The following is a 21,872-nucleotide window of genomic DNA, read 5'->3' as shown; positions in this document are numbered from 1 at the left end:
ACAGAGAGAAATCTTCTACATGGAGGAAGGAGAGTGAAGTGACCACCAATTTCACTGTGGACCCTAGTGCCAGGCTGACCCTTATGAATGCAGGATCCTGAAGTCTGATAATGTTAACAGAAAAACATTAAACAAACTAAATGTAATAGAGTGTAATTGAGCAAAGAACAAAAAATAATCATGAATAGGTCAGCTCCCAGACAAAACAGGTTCAGAGAATTCTAGGCTGCAACATGGTAAGGTAGCATTTATGAACAGAAAATGGAAGGGAGGTGCAGAGACAACTTGAGGGGTTATGGTTTCATTTGTCTTATTTAAACATGCTCTTATCAGTTGGCTTCCTACAAGTGACTGAAGCTCAGCTGCTGAGATTGGCTGGGACTCAGTTATCTGTTATAAAATTATACTCCTAAGTTAGGCTTTAGGTTAGTTTCTATACTAAGTTAGGCTGAAATTAGTTAAAGAGGGACTTAAAGTACAGATACAGGCTGGGCATGGTGGCTCACGCCTGTAATCTCAGCACTTTGGGAGGCCGAGGCGGGTGGATCACGAGGTCAAGAGATCGAGACCATCCTGGTCAACATGGTGAAACCCCGTCTCTGCTAAAAATACAAAAAAATTAGCTGGGCACAGTGGCGCATACCTGTAATCCCAGCTACTCAGGAGCCTGAGGCAGGAGAATTGCCTGAACCCAGGAGGCGGAGGTTGCGGTGAGCCGAGATTGCGCCATTGCACTCCAGCCTGGGTAACAAGAGCGAAACTCCATCTCAAAAAAAAAAAAAAAAAAAAAGTACAGATACATTCTCAGACCAAATTTAATTTAACAATAGAGTGGTTAAGTGTATTTGGAAAAAAAAAGAGATCCAACTATATACTACTTACAAGAGAGTCACTTCAGCTTTAAGGATACACATAGGTTGAAAGTGAAGAGATGGAAAAAGGTATTCCATGCAAATGGTAACCAAAAAGGGGAGCAGGGATGGGCCTACTAAAATCAGATAAACTAGACTTTAAGTCAAAAACTGTCACAAGAAACAAAAAAGTTTTATGCTATACATAATGATAAAGGAATAAACTCATTAAAAGCATATAACAATAATAAATATATATGCACCCAACATCGGAGCACCTAAGTATATAAAGAAAATATTTTTAAAATTAAAGGGAGAAATAGACTGAAATACAATAATAGTGGGAGACTTCCATATTTCACTTTCAACAGTGGATAGATCTTCCAGACTGAAAGCCAGTAGGAAACAGTGGACTTGGACAACACTATAGCCCAAATAGACCTGACAGGCATGTACAGAACATTCCATCCAACAGCAGCACAATTGTGCGCACACAGAGCATTATGCAGGACACGTGGAGACATCACAATACCTGATTTCAAAATATTCTGAAAAGTAATAGCAATCAAGACAGTATAATATTGGCATGAAAATAGACATATAGACCAATGGAACAGAATAGAGAACCCAGAGGTAAATCCACCCATTTTCAGTCAATTGCTCTTTGACAAAGTTGCCAAGAATACACAAGGGGGAAAAGATGGTCTTTTCTATTGGAAAAAAAAAGGAGAGAGTGTTAGAAAAACCAGATATTCACATGCAGAAGAATAAAATTGAACCATTATCTCATAGCATATACAAAAATCAACTCAAAATGCATTAAAAACATAAAAGTAAGATGTGAAACTACTAGAAGAAAACATAGAAAGCTTGACATTCATCTGGGCAACTATTTTTTGGATATGACCAGAAAAGCACAGGTAACAAAAGCAAAAATAAATGAAATTGCATAAAACTGAAAAGCTTCTGGGCTGGATGTGGCTCATGCCTGTAATCCTACCACTTTGGGAGGCTGAGGCAGGTGGATCACCTGAGGTTAGGAGTTTGAGACCATCTTGGCCAACATGGTGAAATCCCATCTCTGTTAAAAATACAAAAATTAGCTGAGCGTAGTGTCAGGTGCCTGTAATCCCAGATACTTGAGAGGCTGAGGCAGGAGAATTGCTTGAACCAAGGAGGCAATGGTTACAGTAAGCCAAGATCACGCCATTGCACCTCAGCCTGGCTGACAAGAGCAAAACTCCATCTCAAAAAAAAAAAAAAAGCTTCTGTATATCAAAGAAATAATTGACAGATTGAAAGAGACACCTATAAAGTGTGAGAAAATATTTTCAAACCTGATCTGATAAGAAGTTAACATTCAAGCTATATAAGAAACTTAACTTAAGCCCAGGTGCAGTGGCTCATGCCTATACACTCAATATTTTGGGAGGCTGAGGAGGGTGGATCCCTTGAGTCCATGTGTCTGAGATCACACTGGGCAACATGGTGAAAACCCATCTCTACAAAAAACACAAAAATTAGTTGGGTATGGTGATGCATGCCTGTAGTCCTAGCTACTTGGGAGGCTGAAGTTGGAGAATCACTTGAGCCTGGGAGGCAGAGGCTGCAGTGAGCCAAGATCAGACCACTGCACTCCAGCCTGGGTGACAGAATGAGACTGTCTCAAAAAAAAAAATCAAAAAACAAAAAAATCCACCCCCAAAGCCCCAAAAGTAACAACTCAACTCAATAGCAAGAAAACAAATTACCTGATTAAAAAAATAGGCAAAGTACTTGAATAGATACCTCTCAAAAGAAGACATACAAATGACCAAGAGATATTAAAAAAAATGCTCACTATCACTTATCATGAGAGAAATGCAAATCAAAATCACAGTGGGATATTACCTTATACCTGTTAGAATGGCTGTGATAAAAAATACAAAAGGTAAGTATTGGCTGAGATGTGGGGAAAAGGAAACCCTTATACACTGTTGTGAGAATGCAAATTAGTACAATCATTATGGAAGACCATATGAAAGTTTCTCCACAAATTAAAAATAGGACTACCATCTAATCCAGAAGTCCCTCTTCTGGGTATATATCCAAAGGAAATGAAATCAGTATGTCAAAGAGACATCTGTATTTGCGTGTTCATTGCATTATTCACAGTAGTTCATATACGAAACCTAAGTATCCATCAGCAGACGAATGGATAAAGGAAATATGGTATGCATATGTATGTGTGTGAGGGCAAACCTTTGTAGGTGTGTATAGTCACACAGGCACTGAAATATATCTCGGCCTTAAAAAGGAAGGACATACTACAACATGGATCAAACTTGAGGTCATTATGCTAAGTGAAATAAGCCAGTCACAAAAAGACAAATACTGTGTGATTCTACTTATATAAAGTACCTAGCCTAGTCCAATTCATAGAGACAGAAAACAGAATGCTAAAGGGCTGAAGAAAGGAGGGTATAAGGAATTATATTTTAATGGGTATGATGTTTTAGTTTTAGTTATGCAGGATTAATAAATTTTGGAGATCTTATGCGTTGCATAACTACTATAGCAGTAATACTTGCATACTTGAAATTTACTAAGAAAGGAGATCTTGAATGTTCTCACCACACACACACAAAAGTAACAATGTGAGGTGATGACTATGTTAATTAGTTTCATTGTGGCAGTCATGTCACAATGTATACATGTATCAAAACACCACATTGTATACTTTAAATATATACAATTTGTATTTGTCAATTATTCCTCGAAAAAGCTGGGAAAATGCTCATAAGGCCTCCCCTCTCCCACAAAAATTACACCTAGGCAAGTTTATCCCCTCATGGAATTTTCATTCTAGTTTGTATTTGCTGACACATGTGTGGAGTTAACAACACTAGCCAATCATTTAATCTATGATCTTTCATGTCCGTACTTTCCTGAAATAGCCCCCAACAATTACATGGCCTAATGTAACAAGAGGAGCCCTAAACAGACAGTGGGTTAGACTGGATTTGAGATCCTGTTCCTCCATTTACTAGTCAAGTGACCTTGGGCATATCATTTAAGCTCCATGTTTGGCCTATTCCCTTCTCACAGTGTGCCAGGACCACGTGAATCAGTGATGGACTCTGTGGTCCCCCCCGACTCAAAATGTAGGATCGTAACATCTACCTGAACCACGGCAGTGGATGTTGAGATGCCTTTCACCTGGCACTGGGGAAAAAAGATCAGACTCTTTTTGCTTTATTATAAAAAGAAGGAAATAGGCTCATAAAAATGATTTGATATAGTTTATTCTGTTTTACCATATGCCAGTGTTTCCATTCTCTGTTGCTGTGTAACAAACCGCCCCAAAACTTGGCAACTTAGAGCAACAGTGTCTTATTTCTCATGATTTCTGTGTGTTGACTGGAATGGACAGGGCAGGTTTTCTGCTGCTGGATTTCTGTTAGGGCTTGGATGGCCAGAACAGTTTCTTCACTCCCATGTCTTGCATCTCTGCTGGGTTAACTGGACCAGCTGGGGGCTAGCATCAAGCAGGGTAACTGAACTTTTAATAGGATGGCTCTCGGCTTCAAGAGGCTAAGCCCCAACACGCAAGTGTTTATCAAAACTCTGATTGCGTTATGCTTGCTAATGTCACATTTACTGAAGGAAGGAAGTCACATGTCTACCATAGCCAATGTGGGCCAGAACCATATGAGGGTATAAATACTGGGAAGCGTGTCCACTGGGGGACTCTGGGGTGACAGACTATGGTGGCCAGCCAGAAGGCTGATGTGAGGAGCCCTTTGTAAAGCAGTGTGATTGTGTCCTTGTAGCTCTGGGAGTCAGGATGAATTTTGCTGCTGTTATCTTACCAAAAAATTACTTTCAATTAGGAAATCTCAGTTTTCCCATAATCTGGTTTAACAAGGAATAATAAAACAAGAGGTCAGAGGAGTCTTTCTTGGCCATGAGTACAGGCTCTAAGAACTGGTCAAACACATCCCCCGCCCAGTTGCAGGGAGACACTGCCTCAGTAGTTCACCACTTTACCACTCTAAATGGGAGCCCTCCCGGCAGGAAGGCTGCACACAAAAGGGACTTCACAAAACTCCTCTTGTATTTCTCCTTCCCTATATGTTATGAGTGGAGAAAGGCAGCATCATAGGGGTGATACACATTGGCCCTGGGACTTTGTGATGGTGAGCACATTAGATGTTCAGGTTATTTGACTCTAGACATATACTCCAAAAAATAATTTTCAGCCATCAAGTCTAGTGTTCTCTGTATTTTTATCTCCAGTGAAGAGATTTGGGTTTAGTCACATCCTCAAGTTACTAAACTCACCTTGTATTGTATCATGTGTGTAACTATGTATACGTGCATGCATGATGTATTCTCTGATTCTCATTTCCATGCCTCACTCCATAGGTGAACATTCTGCTGTACTTAATATGTATCTTTTTATTTGTATGCATTCTTCAAACTGTGTATTATGCTTTGTATGCATGCATGTTTAATTTTCATATATGGCATAATCAATTACTAAAGTTATGCTAAAGTTAAATTGATAAAGCTATCAATTTAACTTTTTTTTTAACCTTTCCCTTTCCAAATGTGGATTTTAGGCCCATCTACATCACTCCGTGTTCTCCTAGTTTGCTGCTTCATGGTGTGCCCCCCGCCAATGCTGTTCTCCATTCTGCCATGTTACCTCACCATTCTCCCACTGCAGAGCCTCCCCTCCCTATCCCACAAATGTCACTGCTAGGAACATCCTCGGCAGACCTTGAGAGAATTTATCTGGGTTCTGTGAGCAGGAGCAGAATGGGTGTGCTGAGGATGTGGGTCACAGATGTGAACATCTGTAGTGCCAGGGAGCTTTTCTGACTGGATGCTCTGGTCTGTGCCCTCAGCAGCAGTGCTAAAGGGCAGACCCTCTCTTCCTAGCCCAGCCCTGGCATTAAACACAAGAGAATGAAGATGCAGACCTCGCTTGCAAGGATCCTGTGACATTATTCCACCTTGAACACCTGACCTCTGTGGACTTGGGTTTTCTGGCTTCACCCCTGGCAGTCTGACCAAGCCCTGGCAGCCCCAGTCCACATCCACCTGCCTTGGCATCCTATCCCCATCCACCCTGCCCTCTATGCAAATGGCCAACAGACCTGTGTCAGGGCGAATGCGTCAGAGCAACTGGGAGCTGGGAGCTACTCAGAGAGGAACTCAATGAAGATGAGATCATTTGACCTCCCTCATAGTTCCCCAACAAATCTCAGCGTTAAGCCCTGTGCTAACTCCAGAGAGAGTGTACTTACTGGTAATTAACTGCTTTGCTTACCATTCACAGTGGCTCTGAAAAGCCCAACTTTTGGGTGGTAGATATTGAGTAAACAATGTTATTGTGATGAAATGATACAGTAACGGCCTGGAGGTCATGCAGCCTAGAGAACCTAGACCAGGACCCTGTTCTAGATACTTCATTTCACAGGTAAAGACACTGAGGCGCAGAAAAATGATCTTCCTTGTTGTGCTGTGAGAGGCCAAACTGGTGCCAGAGCCCAGGAGCCCCACTGCTCCAGCCCATCCTTCTTTCCTATCCCTGTCCCAGTTTCCTTCCCACCAGTTGATGCTGCAGGGACCCCCAACTCCACAGACAAGCCCAAACTTTGCCCCATGATGCTGAACTTCTTCCTTTCCCAGACTGGTCTTGTCAAATATTCAGAAATAGGAAATTGGCTTTATTGATGATTTTCCTTCCCTTCCCAATTCAGTTCCGTAAATAGTAAACTTAAGAATAAATAAAATAAATAGGGAAGAGAAGACAATAATAATCAGAACTATTTCTTGACTTTGAAAAGGCAGTAATGGAATAAGGAAGTAAGATCCCTTAAGAATTCTGCTGGCCAGGCGCAGTGTCTGCTCACACCTGCAATCCCAGCACTTTGGGATACAGAGTCCAGCACATTGTTTGAATGTAGTTCAAGACCAGCCTGAGCAACAGGGAAAAACTCTGTTTCCACACACAAAAAAAAAAAAAAAAAAAAAAAATCCCAGTTACTCCGGAGGCTGAGGTGGGAGGATCACCTGAGCCTGGGAGGTCAAGGCTGCAGTGAACTGAGATCACGCGACTGCACCTCCAGCCAGGGTGACACAGGGAGGCTCTGTCTCAAAAAAAAAAAAAAAAAAAAAGGAAAGAAAAGAAAACGAATTCTATCAGTGGGTGTTTTCCCCTACTTTCTAGATGGAGAAGCAAATCAGGGAGGCACTCAGGAAATGACTGGAGAAATATGACCAATGATATAGCAAATATATCTATGATTACTCACAGGAGTTGCTAAAGCATGTTTTACTCCTTTGTAAATGTCTCTTCCTTGCAACTCAAAGCAACAGGCCCTAATGGTGTATGTCTTTATTCTTGCATTCAATATATTTTGAGAATAGTAATAGCAGAGTTTCAGAAATACCAAATAACATTTATGCAATACTATAAAATTTACAAAGTTGAGCATAGGCATTCATGCTTGAAAAAAATCTTAGTCCTGGACAAGTGATTAGTCAGGTGGGAGGACAGGATTTGGAAATGAGGGAGTGAGTGTTGGTCATAAATGAACAAATATCTCATGGGGCACATGTCTGAGGTCCTGCTCTTGGAGAAAAGCTGCCACTCCACACTGCAATGCTCTGGAATGCTTCAGAACCTTCCTTTGCAAAGCAGAACAGGCATGGAGGGAAGGGTTGTTCACAATTTGGAGCTGATTTGATCATCTAACCATTAGGAGAATTGCTAGAAAGAACGGGTGCTTTTTTGTTATCCTAACTTGCATCGTGCACTGGTTTTGTGAATGGGCTCAAAGAACTCCTTGAAGGGAACATGACGTGAACCTCAGTGGAGGCTGTTTAGTCCTGTTCCAGGGCTGTGCCAACAGCCCAGTACCAGCGAAAACTGTCCCTGTCCCCACAAGTCCAGCACTTGGCAGATGCCACCTGACCCTCTGCCTTGAGTTCAGAAAAGATTGTTTTTTGAATTCACATACTGTAAAATCCACCTGTTTAAATTGTACAATTCATTGGTTTTAGTATATTAACAGAATTATGTGACTATCATCATTATCTAATTCCAGAACATTTTTATCACCTCAAAAAAAAAACCTCACGCCCATTGGCAATCACTCCTAATTCCCTCCCTTCTGCCCTGGGGCACTGACAACCACTCATCTTTTTGTGTCTATAGATTTTCCTATTCTGGACATTTCTCACACATGGAGTCATGCAATATGCTGTCTTGTGTGTGTGGCTTCTTTCATTTAACTTCTTACAGTTCATCCATGTTGGAGTCTCTATCAGTACTTCACTCTTTTCTACAACTGAGTAGTAGTCCATTGTATGCATACAGCACCTTTTGTTTACCTTTGCATCTGCTGATTCTTTCAGAAGGATCTTGGTACTAGTCTGAGCTGAACTTGAAACCCATAGATGAGTTTTTTCCATCTTCTAACATGGCAAAAATTCGTGTTTTAGGAAGACTACTGTGGTGGGCTAATGAAGACCAGAACTGTGGTGAGGCAGAGATGGAGAATGATGAAATTTGGAGCCTCATTCTATTACATAGGAGATAAGTCAAGGTCACCTAGGGCATCTTTGTGCAAGAAGCAAATTCATTCTCTCTCTCTCTCTGCCTGGCTTCAGTTCTGACCATAAAGCCATAAAGCCACAGGCTTTAAAAAGTGGCTATCCTGGGGGTGAGGGCCCAGTGGTGGTTTAAACCTTGTCTCATATTTCTACTGGCAGCTCTGTTGAAAATCAGTGAACCACACTCCTTCCTGGAACATGCATCGCTGATAATTGCCTCTTGCACAATTATCTGCCAAACCCCGTTGCTAATGAAATGAATGATTTAGTTACCCTTGTTAGTAATGGCTCACACTGCACAAAGACCCATTATTGCATCCATGAGGCTGGCAGGAGTGCCGGCCAAGGCACCTGTGAGCGATTCTTACAATTAGCTCTCTTATCAGCCTGATTGGAGAGGAGAAGGCTGCCAGTGGCCAGAGGGATGCAGCCTGTCCCCTGTATGGTCCCCACGATGCATCAAGAGCTGGGAGCATCTAGGGGCAAAATAAGAAATGAGGCCAAGACTGAGCTCTCTGTTTACCAATTTTGACCTGCAAAGCCTGGGGCTGCTTCTCCCCAGCACGGGGGAAGGACAGCCTGAAGGACTGTGGGGACATGTATCATGTCAGGTTTCCTTGGGTCCAGGGAGCAGCTAGGCTAACCGGCAGACAAGGCACCTCAATGCATATTGGGATATCCTGTTAATAAAACACCTCTCCCCATCACACCATTGCACAGCTCCTCCTCCTTCCTTAACTCCGCTACCAAAGAGAACGATTTTCCTTTGCCTGTAATACTGGGTTTTTGCTCTCCTCCCTCTTTTCTCTCCAGTAGTGGCTGTACAGTACTGCTCGTTTGTTTCCTGTTAGACCTGATCTTCCTCTAGTGCTCATTGCTGCTGCTTTTCAAGGAAAGGGAGAACACAGGCAAGAAAAGTAGACAGAAATGGGCATGAGTGGGGCAAGTGGAATTGATCAAAGTAAACAGAGACATCAATAGAGAAGTCATTTGAAGGACATTGCGTTAACATACACAGGAATGTGTACACAAACACACACTTGCACATGTACATTTTCTTTTTATCTTGTCTTCTGGAAGACGACATTCAGGAATAAGTTCTTCAGTTTGGGAGATTCCCAGAGTTGTGGCTGAGAAATGTGTTTCAGCTTAAAGGGACTAGACTGACATGGGGTCAAGGGACTCTTGTGAAATTAGCAGAAGCAAGTGTGCACTGACTGTGCACAGAGGCAGGTATTAGAAGCTGTGTAATAGGGTGGGTGACCTGTGCATTGACCTGGCTTCACTCCTTTCACTGATTGTGACTCTGCATAAATCATTTAATCCACAGCAATAGTTAGATGCTTGAAAAATGCTTTAATACATACATATTTATTTATGTTGACAACCTCTGCATGTCACTCAGTAAATATTTCTATGCTACTTACAATAGCAATGAAACAGAAAGATAAACTAAATTATGTCAGAGGAACACAAAACGTAAAATTTATAATAAAATTAAAGATGAGATTAGCCCCTGAAAATCTCTCTATCATGACCTGAAAGCCTACTAATTTGGTCCTTCCTAATTTTTGTAGAGAGGTATGGCCCTTCCTAGTTTTGACAGTGAGAAATATATCGCCCTGGGTCCTGATGGAGAGAACCTATGGAGGATAACGCCCCCTCCAGTGGAGAAAGAAAAGACCCCGTTATGACTGCTACATCCCTCGCTGAAGGTGGCCGGGGAGGCCAGCACTCCTGCCAGTACATACTAAAGTATTGCGGTCCGAATCATCCAGCTTCATCTTTACCATCTATCCCAGTCATGTTCAATGTCTTATAAAAATCAATGATGCTCTCCTGGTCCAATAAAATCTTGCACAAGCTCAGAGAAAAGGGCAGGTGGGTCATTGCTTCAGAGGGAGAGGGGCTGCTCATTTTCTTAGGGCCTCTTTCTCCGCGCAGAGACTGGTGAGGCCTGATGAGGCACCTTTGCTCTGAATCCCAGGCGTCTGAAAACCCCTTGTCCAATCTAGTCAAAAGGATGGACATCAGAAAGGAAAGAGGGAGGGAGGCAGGGAAGGAATAGAGGAATGAAAGGAGAGAGGAAAGAATGTTGGTTTTTATTGCAATTTGCAAAGGATTCTTGCGGGAGCCAGTAGGGAAATTGTAATTTTGAATCAGATAAATTGGGGCTACCTTTTCTTGTTCATCAAGACCACTCTTTGGCTCTTTTCATCCCAATAAAACAAACCGTGATCCATCAAGAGACTGAGGAGATAGTACAGTGCCCTTCTAAGTGTCTGGGCTCCAAATCGAACTGCCTGGGTTTGAATCCTGGCCCTGCTACTTATTTGCTGTGTGATACTGGACAAGTAATTTAACCTCTCTGTGCCTGTTTTCTCATCTGCAGAAATGGGTGCTGACAGTACCTACCTCATGGGATCATTGTGAAGAGAAAATGTGTTTGTATATGTATGGCATTTAGAATAGTGTTCAGCGCACAGTAAGGGAATAAATGTCAGCCATTGTTATGCTGTGGGTATATAAAGACACTATTCTTTGCAATGTCAGTTTTTGCCCACACAGTTTCCAGCCCTCTGCTCTCAGGTGAGACAGGCTGGCTCTCAGGGCCTCAGGGTGGCTCAGCTCACCTGGCAGTGGGGGAAAATGGCTGAGGACTTTCCCCACTGACTGCAGCTGAGGTTCTGTGGGCATGGTGGGTTGAGCAGCGGGAGGAATGAGGTTAGGAGTCCTTTCACTGTTTTGCTTGGGCAGAAGGACTCTATGGTAGCATGCAGTCATGATCTTATTTTACAGCTGCAGGATGTGGGTAGATAAATTTCTCCCTAATCCATATGATCTATAAGCCCAAAGGGTGTTTAATAGGGGGTGGTCACAGGGGGTCCGTGGCCTCCTCCTTCACAGTGGCTATGTGATATGGCTGAGCTCTGAGAAAGAGCACTTGGCTATGGTGCAACTGGCCTAAAATCCATAGCCCCATTCGGTTGATCTGATCTACTTCTGGGGGATAAGGTGGCACCACAGCATCTCAGGTGCTATATAGGAGACTTCCCGAGAGTTTCCCATATGAATTTTAAGGTGCTGTCTACACATGAGGGGATAGTTTTATGAAGACTCAGGGAGAGTTACCAGCAGAGTGATGGCCAAAGCTTTGAGCTAGAAGGTTTTTATCTTCCTGACACATCACCCCAGGGTTTTCCTGATGTTTCCATCCATCCGTTAAGTGCAGTGTGCGGTCATGTCCTGTAGGGAGTTTGCCATTTACTCTGGAATACCAAACTTACAGGCTACACTCTAGGTACAGACAGTGCTAGTCCTGTGGGGAGTTGGGAAGAGGAGTGGGAGGCTTTTTGGCCTAGGAGGGGCTTCGGGTCAGCAAGGTTGATGGTTGGGTTTGAACAGTCAGTGGAGAAGGAATCATGGACAGACCAAAGACGTGGACATGGGCATGTGCATGCCAGAGAGGGCAGGGAGAAGGGATTCATGGAGGTGGCAGGAGCAGCACATTGATCTCTGCTTCTGCCAGAAGGTCAGAGGGGATCGGGGAGATGGCCTAGCCAGAGTAAGGGCAGCCTTGAAGCCCCAGTGGAATAATTTTAATTTGATTTATGGAAAATGACATATGACAGTGTAGGAGGGCTTGTCTTCTAACTGAAACCAGCTGGGAATCTTTCCCAGTAGAGTCCAGGACAGGGCAAAATGAGGGCCTTGGCCGGGCGCGGTGGCTCACGCCTATAATCCCAGCACTTTGGGAGGCCGAGGTGGGTGGATCACGAGGTCAAGAGATCGAGACCATCCTGGTAAACAAGGTAAAACTCCATCTCTACTAAAAATATAAATAAATTAGCTGGGCATGGTGGCGCCTGCCTGTAGTCCCAGCTACTCTGGAGGCTGAGGCAGGAGAATTGCTTGAACCCAGGAGGTGGAGGTTGCGGTGAGCTGAGATCGCGCCATTGCACTCCAGCCTGGGTAACAAGAGCGAAACTCCATCTCAAAAAAAAAAAAAAAAAAAAAAAATGAGGGCCTTTGACATCATGTGCAAATGTGCATGCATGTAACGAGTGTGTGTGGCCCATCGTGCTTCTAAATGTACCTTTACCTCTTCTAGTTCTTCGAAGCTCTTAACCCTCTTATCTGTGAGCATAGACAATCCGGGGCTTACACAGACATGGTTCTTTACGAGCCTTCATAAGACCACAGTGTGCCATCTTGTCAGAAGAAGAAACTGGGGCACTCTATTCTAAAGAGCCTGGTTCTAGGAGCTGCCATTGAATCACTGTGGAGCAAGACTTGGGATGTGGGCTGCCAGGCCTCTTCCTTCAGGGATCTGGCTTCCAAAGTTGGTTCTTTTCCTATATCTCATAAAGAGGGAAAGGATGTGCCTAAGAGAGGTTATTTGGGTGAACGGCCATTGTAATCGCTTCTCATCAGGCACAGGTGGATAGAGACAGGATGGGGGAAGAGGGCTGCCTGGATCTGGGATTTCCAATTCCCCATACTCCTCGGCCTATTAGTGAGGGGGAGCTAGAGGAGGGGTGTGGACTTAGCAGATTAAGAAAGATAAGCACTTACTCCTTAACAGTGGGAAAGAGGGATGGAAGAGGAAGTTTGAACTCTGAGACAAGAGGAGTGGCCTACCCTGGTGGAGGCAGGAGAGGCACGTGTCCTCCACATGCCTGTCCGAGTGTCTGATAGGGTGGTCTCTGCTCTGAAGGATGAGTGTGGGCTGCAGGCCCTGGGGATGCTCTGAGGATGTGGGTGGTCTGCCTAGTGCTTGGTGCTGCCCGTTTCTGTTTCTCCCCACCCCTCTCCGGAGGTGCTACCATTGTCCTTTGCCCTCTGCGTGCTCTCCTCCCACCCCTGCTGCCTCTTATCTTTCTCCCTTGGGCCACGAAAGTGTCAGGGAGCCCAGCCAGGTCCTGGATGGCAGCCTCAGCTCCCAGTTCTCAACAATTGTGTGTGTGTGCGTGTGGGTGTGCATGTGTGTGTACATACGTGTGAGTGCCTGTGTGTACGTGTAGGTGTGTAGGGGCTGGGGCTGGGGTCAACAAAGGATCAGAGCACAGCAGTAGAGAGTTTCTGGTAGGGTGGCGTTACCCATGAGTCATGCCCTGCACCCTGGAGCCCAGAGGACCCTTCGCTCAAACCCACCACCAGCTGGCAACACCGGAGCAGCCAGAGCCACTTCCTTCACTGCCCAGAGAAGCCTGGGAGAAGCCAGAGGTGTAAGTCAAGCTGTGGAGGACTGGGTGTGGCTGAGCTCGTGGGAAGTGGGAGGAGCCAGGGATGCTTAGGAGGGCTGGCACTGTGCAGCGGAAAGGGGAGGGCTTTGTGCCTCTCTGCCTCTCGGTCCCCCTCTTTCTGCCAAGTAGCCACATCCATGTCTCTTGTACCCTGCAATCTGGAGGCCACTGCCAGGGACTGGAAATCCCAAGTAGACCAGCAAAAGGTGTGAGGATTGGCGTGAAGTTATGGCCAATGGAGGCTCCCCAAAGTGCATGGTAGGTGGTGGTGCAGTGTCCCAGTGCAGGAGTGCTGGGGCAACACCATAGCCGGGGGTCATATGGGAGAGACTCAGGAACTTCAGCTTGTAGACTCTCAGTCAACTGTTTGCCGAGGAGGGAAACGGGAAGAAGATGAGGTGGTGATTTGGACAAGACCCAATCTGCCTTCTACTTATAGGTGCTTACAATGGCCAGTGCCCTGGAAAAGCCCTGGAATAAATACCCCTGGCCCTTAAAAAACAGAAGCAGGAGATAATGCCATCCAGTGGGAGCTTTCATCTGTTTACTCAGCCAGCCTGTGTTAGACTTTTTGGGAACAAGAGCTGGATTAACAAGGCCTTGGGAGCTCCTGTGGGGAGGGATTAGGGGCGAATGGGCAGTGTGGCTGGCCCGCTGGTCACTTCTCTTCTGCTTGTCTAGACTCGAGGATGGATTCCCAGCTCCCGGTGCACTGCCACTCCATGCCACCCATCTCCTAGTTTTCTGTCTTCTCCTGGTGGCATCAGGCCTTGCTTCATGTCCCACCCGGAGCTTCTGGGGCTAGCACAGTCCTGGCTGTCTACAACCTGGGTCTGGTGGATCTCTCAGGGTACATCTGGGAGGTAAGGCTGGTGGTCGGGGGTCCCTGGAGAGTTCTAGGATCTTTTTGGGAGGGGTGACCGAGGAATGAATAGAATGATAATATTCATACATAGCAGATTGAAAAGCCTCCTCGATGGGGTCACATGCAGGAGCTGGGATTCTGTGCGGTCTTTGGCTGCTCAATCCCTGTTACAAACTTCCACTTTCCATTTCCTTACATGAAAAAGTGCAGGTCAGTGGCAAGCCAGAGTGGAATTCCTTATCCCCCCCACCTGGTATGGGCCATCTCCTGTTTCTACCTGAGCTCTGTTAATCTCTGCCTGGTTTTCTGATCCCCAAATCTGGTTTTTCTTCCAGACCTTGCAAAAAATCATTCAGCTGGTGTACACCAAGTATATGCTTCGTGCCAGGTTGTGCTGTGGCCTGCAGAATCCCTGCTAGATCAGGGCTCCTTGCCCTTCAGAGGCTCGCGGTCTAGAGGGGAGACAGGTGTGGGCACAGGAGGTTGCAATGCATTGTGGGTTGAGTGGGCAACAGAAAGGATGCATCATGCACCAGGGGCAGGCAGGATGGGGCAGCAAGCCGATCTCTGGGCCGGGGTAAGGGTGTCAGGACAAGCTTTTCAGAGAAGGTGGTAATGATCATCACAGATGTTTTCCCATGCTGATTACAGGGCAAGCATTGGTGTAGGCACTTTATGAGGATAGGTTCATCTAATCCTTTTGACAGCACTGTTTGAGGCACAGAAGGGTTAAGTAACTTAGCAGGTGGCAAGGCACAGAGGCAGGGTGCAAACCAGGCACCCTGGCCACACAGCTTGCAGCTCCTCCTCCATCTCTCTTGCCTGTTGGTGAGCTAGCAGGGAAGAGACGGAAGAAGTGGGTCCAGACGGCCACACCTCCTCCAACTCCTCTTCCTCTCTTCCTTTCTCATGGCTCAGCTACAGTGCATCCTCCACCCTACTGACACAATAAACTACCCCAAGCACGGGGAGGATGGTACCACTCCTTGCTAGGAGCCTCTGATGCTTCCCATCCCACAGAGGCTGAGGCTAAACTCCCCTCCTGGGCACACAAAGCCCTCCGGAGTCCTCTCTGGCCCTGCCTTCCTCTCTGCCTCGTCTCCCTCTACACACTTTCAGCAGCCCTGCACACCACCCTAGTCCAGCACAGGCCTGCTCAGCAGCCCATACAGCCATGCTCAGCAAGTCCTCAGGCCTGGGCACATCACTGATTTTCTCCCAGAATTGCTCTTGTCCCCCAGTCTCCTGACAAATTCCTGCACATCCTTTAGATTCAGGTCGGTTGTCGCTTCACAGGATGCCTTCCCTTACTCCTCTAGGGCCAGATTGTTTCCTTGTTTAGCTGTCCCCACCTCTTGGTGCAGTCCTGGTTCTCTGAGGTGGGTGGAGCCGCTCCACCCACAGGTGAGCACCGGGTGTGCATCTCCCTGCAACTTCATGTTCAGTGACTTTGTGTGAAGCAACTTGAAGCGCCTCCACCATGGTGGGAATATTTACACCATAGGAATTGGCAAACCCTGCAGACAGCTCCTCTGCCTTAGGAGCCTGTTAAGGATATACAGACCCCCACTGACTGTGGTCTTTCTCTGGCTGTGTCACCGCTTTCATATATGTCTTTCTCCCCTCCCAAATTGCAAGTACTTCAAAGGCAGGACCCCTGTCTTATTTATCTGTTTAAAGACAGACCCAGCATAACATCTGGTAGCATATGAGGGATATCAATGACTCATGATGTGTAAGGCATGCCCTAGAGAATTTGTCACTTAATTATGGCAACCAGGCACTCTCCTGCCACCCCAGTCCCTTGAAAGCTCTGCCATGCCCACCATCAGCTTCTTGCTCAGAAGCCTCCTTAGGTCCTTTTGCATATATGACCAGAATGCCAAGTCCCCCGAGGTTTGCATCTGTTTGGTTTTATCAATGTGATCCAGTGCTCAGAACAGTGCCCAGCATGGTGCTTAATCCCATTCAACACATTATTGTCAAATAGATCAACAAGCGATAAAATTCAAGCTCCTTACAATAGATTTCAAGACCCTTTATTCACAATTCTCCTGTCTCTCCAATTCTGTGGCCCCTTCTCCTACAGTCAGCGCTTCCACGCCAGTCCTGCTAATCCCCTAGTTAGCCCCCCAGGTCCAGGTACCGCATACTCTTGTCCTGGCATGAAACTGACACTCCCTCCCCTCTGTCTGCCCAAAGCCTCCTTATTCTTTGTTCCAACTCCTGGAACACCTGCTTTTTTCTACTCTTCCTCTAGCACCAACCTGTAAGGTTAGGATTTTTTTCTACATCATCAGCCAGGTTTGGAGCTCCTTGGGGCAGGGCTGATGTGTGGACCGCCTTGGTGTCTTCGGCACCTATCTTAGGCTTGCATGCATAGTAGGCACCCAGGGTGGGTTTGTAGTCTATATTTGCCCACATTAAAAAATTAGAGACTAGAAAGATGTATGCAAGTTGGTGCCTCTGATCTGGCCACTCCATGGAGTTTCTTTTATTAGCAGATGTTCACCAAGTGTCAGTGAAGGTTGCATTGGGTGGTGGTGTTCAGGAGTCCGAGCCTGCCGGGGCTCACCATGGTGGGAGCAGGCTTTATGACTTGGTCTTTTCCTCTTTCCTTTTTCTCCCAGGTCATGGCCACCCTGCTCCTGGCTAACTGCAGCTACTTCTGCCAGCCAGCGGACTACAGCTGGAGCGAGTGTGGAATGAGGGTATGGCAGGGAGCAGGAGGTAAGCCTGTAGAGGGTTAGGAGGGAGAACTTCATAACAATCTGAGGTCAAGGAGGTGTCACCCGAGCCTTTTGATGAGAGGCAGGGGACTGGCTGGTTATGTGCAGGCTTTGGAGTCGGATGACCTTGGACCTTAGTTTGGATCTCAGCTCTGCCATTTCCTTGCTGTGTGATTATGGGTGGTACACCTAACTTTTCTGGGACTCGATTCTCTTACCTACAAAATCGAGATGATAATACATATTTTCTAAAGGGAAATGATTGAAAGAAGATGGAATCAGATAGTATATTATAGATAATATATGAAAGTGTTTAGCACAGGGCAGCACACATTGAGTGGTAGCTAAGTGGTAGTGACTTCATCACTGTTAGCTGTTCTCTGTTTCCACTGGAAGCAGAAAAAAAAAACCTTACTTGTAACAAAAGACTCTAGCTGAGGCTTGTCACCAGGTAACTGAGGCTTGTCACCAGGTGATATGGATGTTGAGTCACTGGATGTTGGTGATGGGCTCAAGTCCTGTGACTCAAAGTATGATCCTGGGGCTGGCAGCATCAGCATCATCTGGGAGCTTGTTGGAAATGCAGAATCTCATGTTCCACCCCATGTACACTGATTAAGAATCTGCTTTTCAATGAACAAAATGCTCACGTGCTCATTAGATTGCAAGGTTCTGGACTGGGGCACATTGGGAGAGTCCTTCTGTGGTCACTCCAGTAGCTTCTCCCCTTCTTTCCTGTGCTAACAGGCATCTACCTGCAGACAGGTAGGCACTGTGTAATCAGTGGTGCATAGAACAGTGAGGATTCGAGGCTGAACCCAGACCAGGGGGGACGAGCTGTGGCACCAGCAGGACTGCAGTCTGATGAACTTCCCCTTTCTGCCCAGCAGATGGCGAGCGTGGGCTGCTGGTGCCTCTTTCTGAAGGCTGTTGATTGCATGACAGGTGAGATCTGGGACCCACGGGCTCCTGTATATCTGTCAGCCAAATCTGGGGTGGTGTCTGACTCACGCAGCAAGAATGCTCTCTGGATTTGCCCCGGCGGCTGTGCCAGAGACTAATTTCAGAGTAAAGCCTTGGTCCAGTACCTGGCGGGGGGAAGGATGCTCAGCCACTGAGGTAGCGTCCCCCTCTGCTGGCTCCCGTGGTCCCTGCTCCCTATCCACAGAAGCAGGAGTAGGCATTTGCCCCCTTAGTATCCAGGTTCCAGGTAAGATTAAAATAGAAAGTTAAACAAATTTTAAAACTGATATGTTATAGCAAGGGTCATCAGAGAGCAAAAGCTTCCATGTTACTGAGAAGAGACCTTGCTGGTGAGGCCAGGGGGCTTGTGGAATTAAGCAGGGTGAGACAAGAACATAATGTTGGTGTGGTTGGTGATGAAGAGAGGGGCTCTTTCTTCTCAGTCTCTTGCCAAAATGCTCTGAGCAGAGAACACGTGGGAATGTGTTGTGTGGGTGTATGAATCTTGGGCTGAGTGTTCAACACCTGAATTCTTACCCCAGTACCCTGGGGGACAAGGACCAGCCATTGGGAAGAACCCAGTCTTTGAAGCCAGACTGTTCTGATTCCACTTTGGCCACCTATTAGCTGCGTGCCTTTGGGCAAGTTACTCAACCTTTCTGTGCCTCGGTGTTTTCTGTTTTTGTTTTTTTCTGTAAAGTGGAAGTAACAGGAGTATGAACTGCATACAGTTATGCGGTGTTTAAGTGATGATTTTATACACATAAAGTAGAATCATGTTCTCTTCCCTCCTCTCCCCACCACGCATCCCTACCCAGCATCTAGACCTCCTGAAACTTTCACACTATGAGACCTTAGATCCCGATTGGGAGGGTTTGAATTTCAAAACCCCCAATTAAAGTACACAGTAGGTCAAAACTGGTGTTTGATTGCTGTTATTTGCCTTTCGTTTCAGTCTCTCTTTCAGTAAAAAAGGTAGAATCACCCTGTCCCACTCTGAGGGATAATTGAGGCCCCAGGAGAAGAGTCTGGAGAAAGGAGACCTCCAGAGTTGACGTCATCATCTCTACCTCCTCTCCAGGTGTTCTTTACTTTATGAATGAAGCCAAAGCAGCCCATCTTTCTGCATCTCTACCATCATGGCATCATGCCCTGTGATGGATGGGCTGGAATCGAATATGTAGCAGGTGGCCAGGTAAGTGATGTGTGCCGTGGACAGCCCTGCCCGGGCCCTTGTAAGGCAGGTCTGCGGGGCTGAGTCCCAGCTCAGGAGACCTGCATCCCTGCAATATCATGTTTGGTCTCTAACTTATCCCTTTTCTGAGGCCGTGAAACCAGGCCTCTGCTCCCATTTGTCCCTGTGGCTCCTCAGAGCTCCCGGGCTACCTGTCTCTGGGATGGAGAGGTGGCTGCTGGGAGATGCTCATAGCCATCATCCCAGAGAGCACAAAGGGAGTAGAAATACTTTCATTTAGCACTTCGATAACTCCAACCCTCCATCATCACGACCTCAGAGGGCTATGGTAGACTTCCGCAGAATAGGGTCTTTCCAAGGATTTTCTTTATAGAGATTGCAGAGGTGCTCCCTGCAGCTTGGAGGATTGAAACATCAAAGAGAACTCCCAAACCACAGTTAAGCCCAGCCACACTTATTTTCCTTTATCTCCCCACCCCACTCTGCAGCCTTCTTCATAGGAATGCTTAATTCTTTGGTCCGTGTCTTCATGTACCTGTATTATGGACTGGCCAGGCTGGGGCCTTCTATGTGGCCCTACCTCTGGTGCAAACAATCTCTTACCACCTACAGCTGGTAAGGAGACCCTATTGGGTCCAGGATCCTCGGCTGAGCCCTTGGTTCTATTCTTGGCTTGTCACTCTATACCAGTGACTTGGCATCTGCTCATAAACAAGCCCTCTCATCCTTAGATCTTCCTTAGCTTCCCAACTTGCAAGGGCCTCAGTAGCCATCTCATCAGATCCTGGAACCAACCCTAATTCACTGGGACAGTGTGGGACTTTGAACAAGTGGCTTCCATACTCAGTCCTCAATGTCATCATCTATAAAATGAAGGCCTTGGCCAGATGACCTCTAAGCATTAATATCCTGTGAGTCTGTGCTCACCAATTGCACCCTCCAAGTGCCTGGATACCTTGCAGTTTTGGGAGCACCACTGCCCCCCAGATGGTGATGAAAGCCTAAAGTGTCCCATATGAGGCTCTGAATAGACTGAGTTTATCATCAAGGCCACCATGACATAGCTGGATAGAAAAATGGGGGGCAACCAGGACCAGGAGAAGTGTCAAAAAGGTTCTTGGGACCATGGTGTGGGAAAAACTGTGCTTTGGCAGGCTTCATTGCTTCTCCTCTTCCTGTGCTGTGGCAGGCCCGCCCTCAGCCTTAACACAGAGGGACCCAAGAGAGCACCTGCTCCTTTCTGGCCTCTGCTTCTGACTACTCTCCCTTTCTTTCCTCTCACGCTTTCTTTTGCCCAGGGTCAGTTTGTGGCCACTGCTGCCTCCTCTTCCTACAGTCTCCTCATCGACTGCCCCTTCCCTGATGAGTTCAACGTGTCTGTGCTCCTGTAAGCCCTCAGCCTCCTCATTCTGTTCCTCAACTTCTACCACAAGACACTCCTGAGGGGCAAGCAAGAGAAGCTGAACTAGGAGCAGGATCCAGGGACTGAAACCAGCACAGCGTCCCCACAGAGAATTGGGTGGAAGGTAGCATGGCTTCCAGCTTACTGGTGCTGAGCAGATTTCTCTGGGTCTCCATTGTATCCTCTGAAGGAAGAAGGAGGATTGCCTTCTGTCCAGATCTCAGGATCAAAGAAATATATCCAACTTCCTGTGGTCACTTCAGTTAGAGCACTTCTCATGTGGCTTTGTAGCTTTGTGTGTATCTCCTTCCTCTATTAGACCTAAGCCCCTCACGGGAGGGACTCTCTTATTCTCGATGTTCCCCATACCTGGTACAGCATCTCAATAAATGTGTGTTTGGATGCTTGGATCCCATGACTGCAGTCATAGCCTTGGTGAAGAACAGGGCTGGGAGTACAAAAGAGGTCAAGGTTAGTTTGATCTCTAACCTTATAGTGGGAAACTGATGGAGAATATTCAAGAGTGGGTGTGGGTCTATCTGATTTCAGGTGTGGCTGTGTAAATAGCCATGCATATATTTTCGTCTGTTCACAACTGCTTGCATGTGTATTCATAGAGTCATGTGATTCTGTGTATGTGCATGGGGAGAGGGAGGGGGCCATCTGCACATGTCTGAATACTTGTTTTCAAATATACATGCATGTTTCCATTTGGGATTCTCTCCATTTGTGTTGTTTGCTTGTCTCTTCTGTAAGTTTTTGAAAGTGCCACATTGGCAAATAAAAGCCACTGGGATCAATAATTCTCCTTCCCTGATGGGAGACGTGGAAGCTCACTGAGAAATCTCTGAATACATGTTCCAGTAAGAGCTTCCAAAAATAAATGAAAAAAAAGGAGAAATGGGGCATAGTCATCTTCACAGAGAGAGAAACTAAGGACCAGCAAAGGGGAATATGTGACTGAGATATTATGGCAGAAGCAAATATTGGCTCAGCTGTTTAAACCCGGAATA

General features: G+C 46.2%; 1 long non-coding RNA gene across 2 annotated transcripts; it reads left to right on the top strand.

Annotated features, from left to right (window-relative positions):
- Positions 1-775: 775 nt before the first annotated feature.
- On the top strand, positions 776-21,261 carry LOC105719731 (uncharacterized). 2 transcript variants are annotated; one of them, XR_001108034.3, is made up of 5 exons: positions 776-14,568; positions 17,201-17,300; positions 18,190-18,244; positions 19,218-19,457; positions 20,756-21,261. It is a non-coding gene; the product is annotated as an uncharacterized LOC105719731 (long non-coding RNA). The 2 variants fall into 2 exon arrangements; XR_010343037.1 differs by having other exon boundaries at positions 17,201-18,244.
- Positions 21,262-21,872: the final 611 nt, after the last annotated feature.

The sequence above is a fragment of the Aotus nancymaae genome, unplaced genomic scaffold, assembly GCF_030222135.1.
Source record: "Aotus nancymaae isolate 86718 unplaced genomic scaffold, 86718_ANA_hifiasm-v0.15.2.pri h1tg000016l, whole genome shotgun sequence".
NCBI lineage: Eukaryota > Metazoa > Chordata > Mammalia > Primates > Aotidae > Aotus > Aotus nancymaae.
The sequence above is the reverse complement of the archived record's forward strand: the minus strand, read 5'-3'. Positions and strand labels throughout refer to the sequence as shown.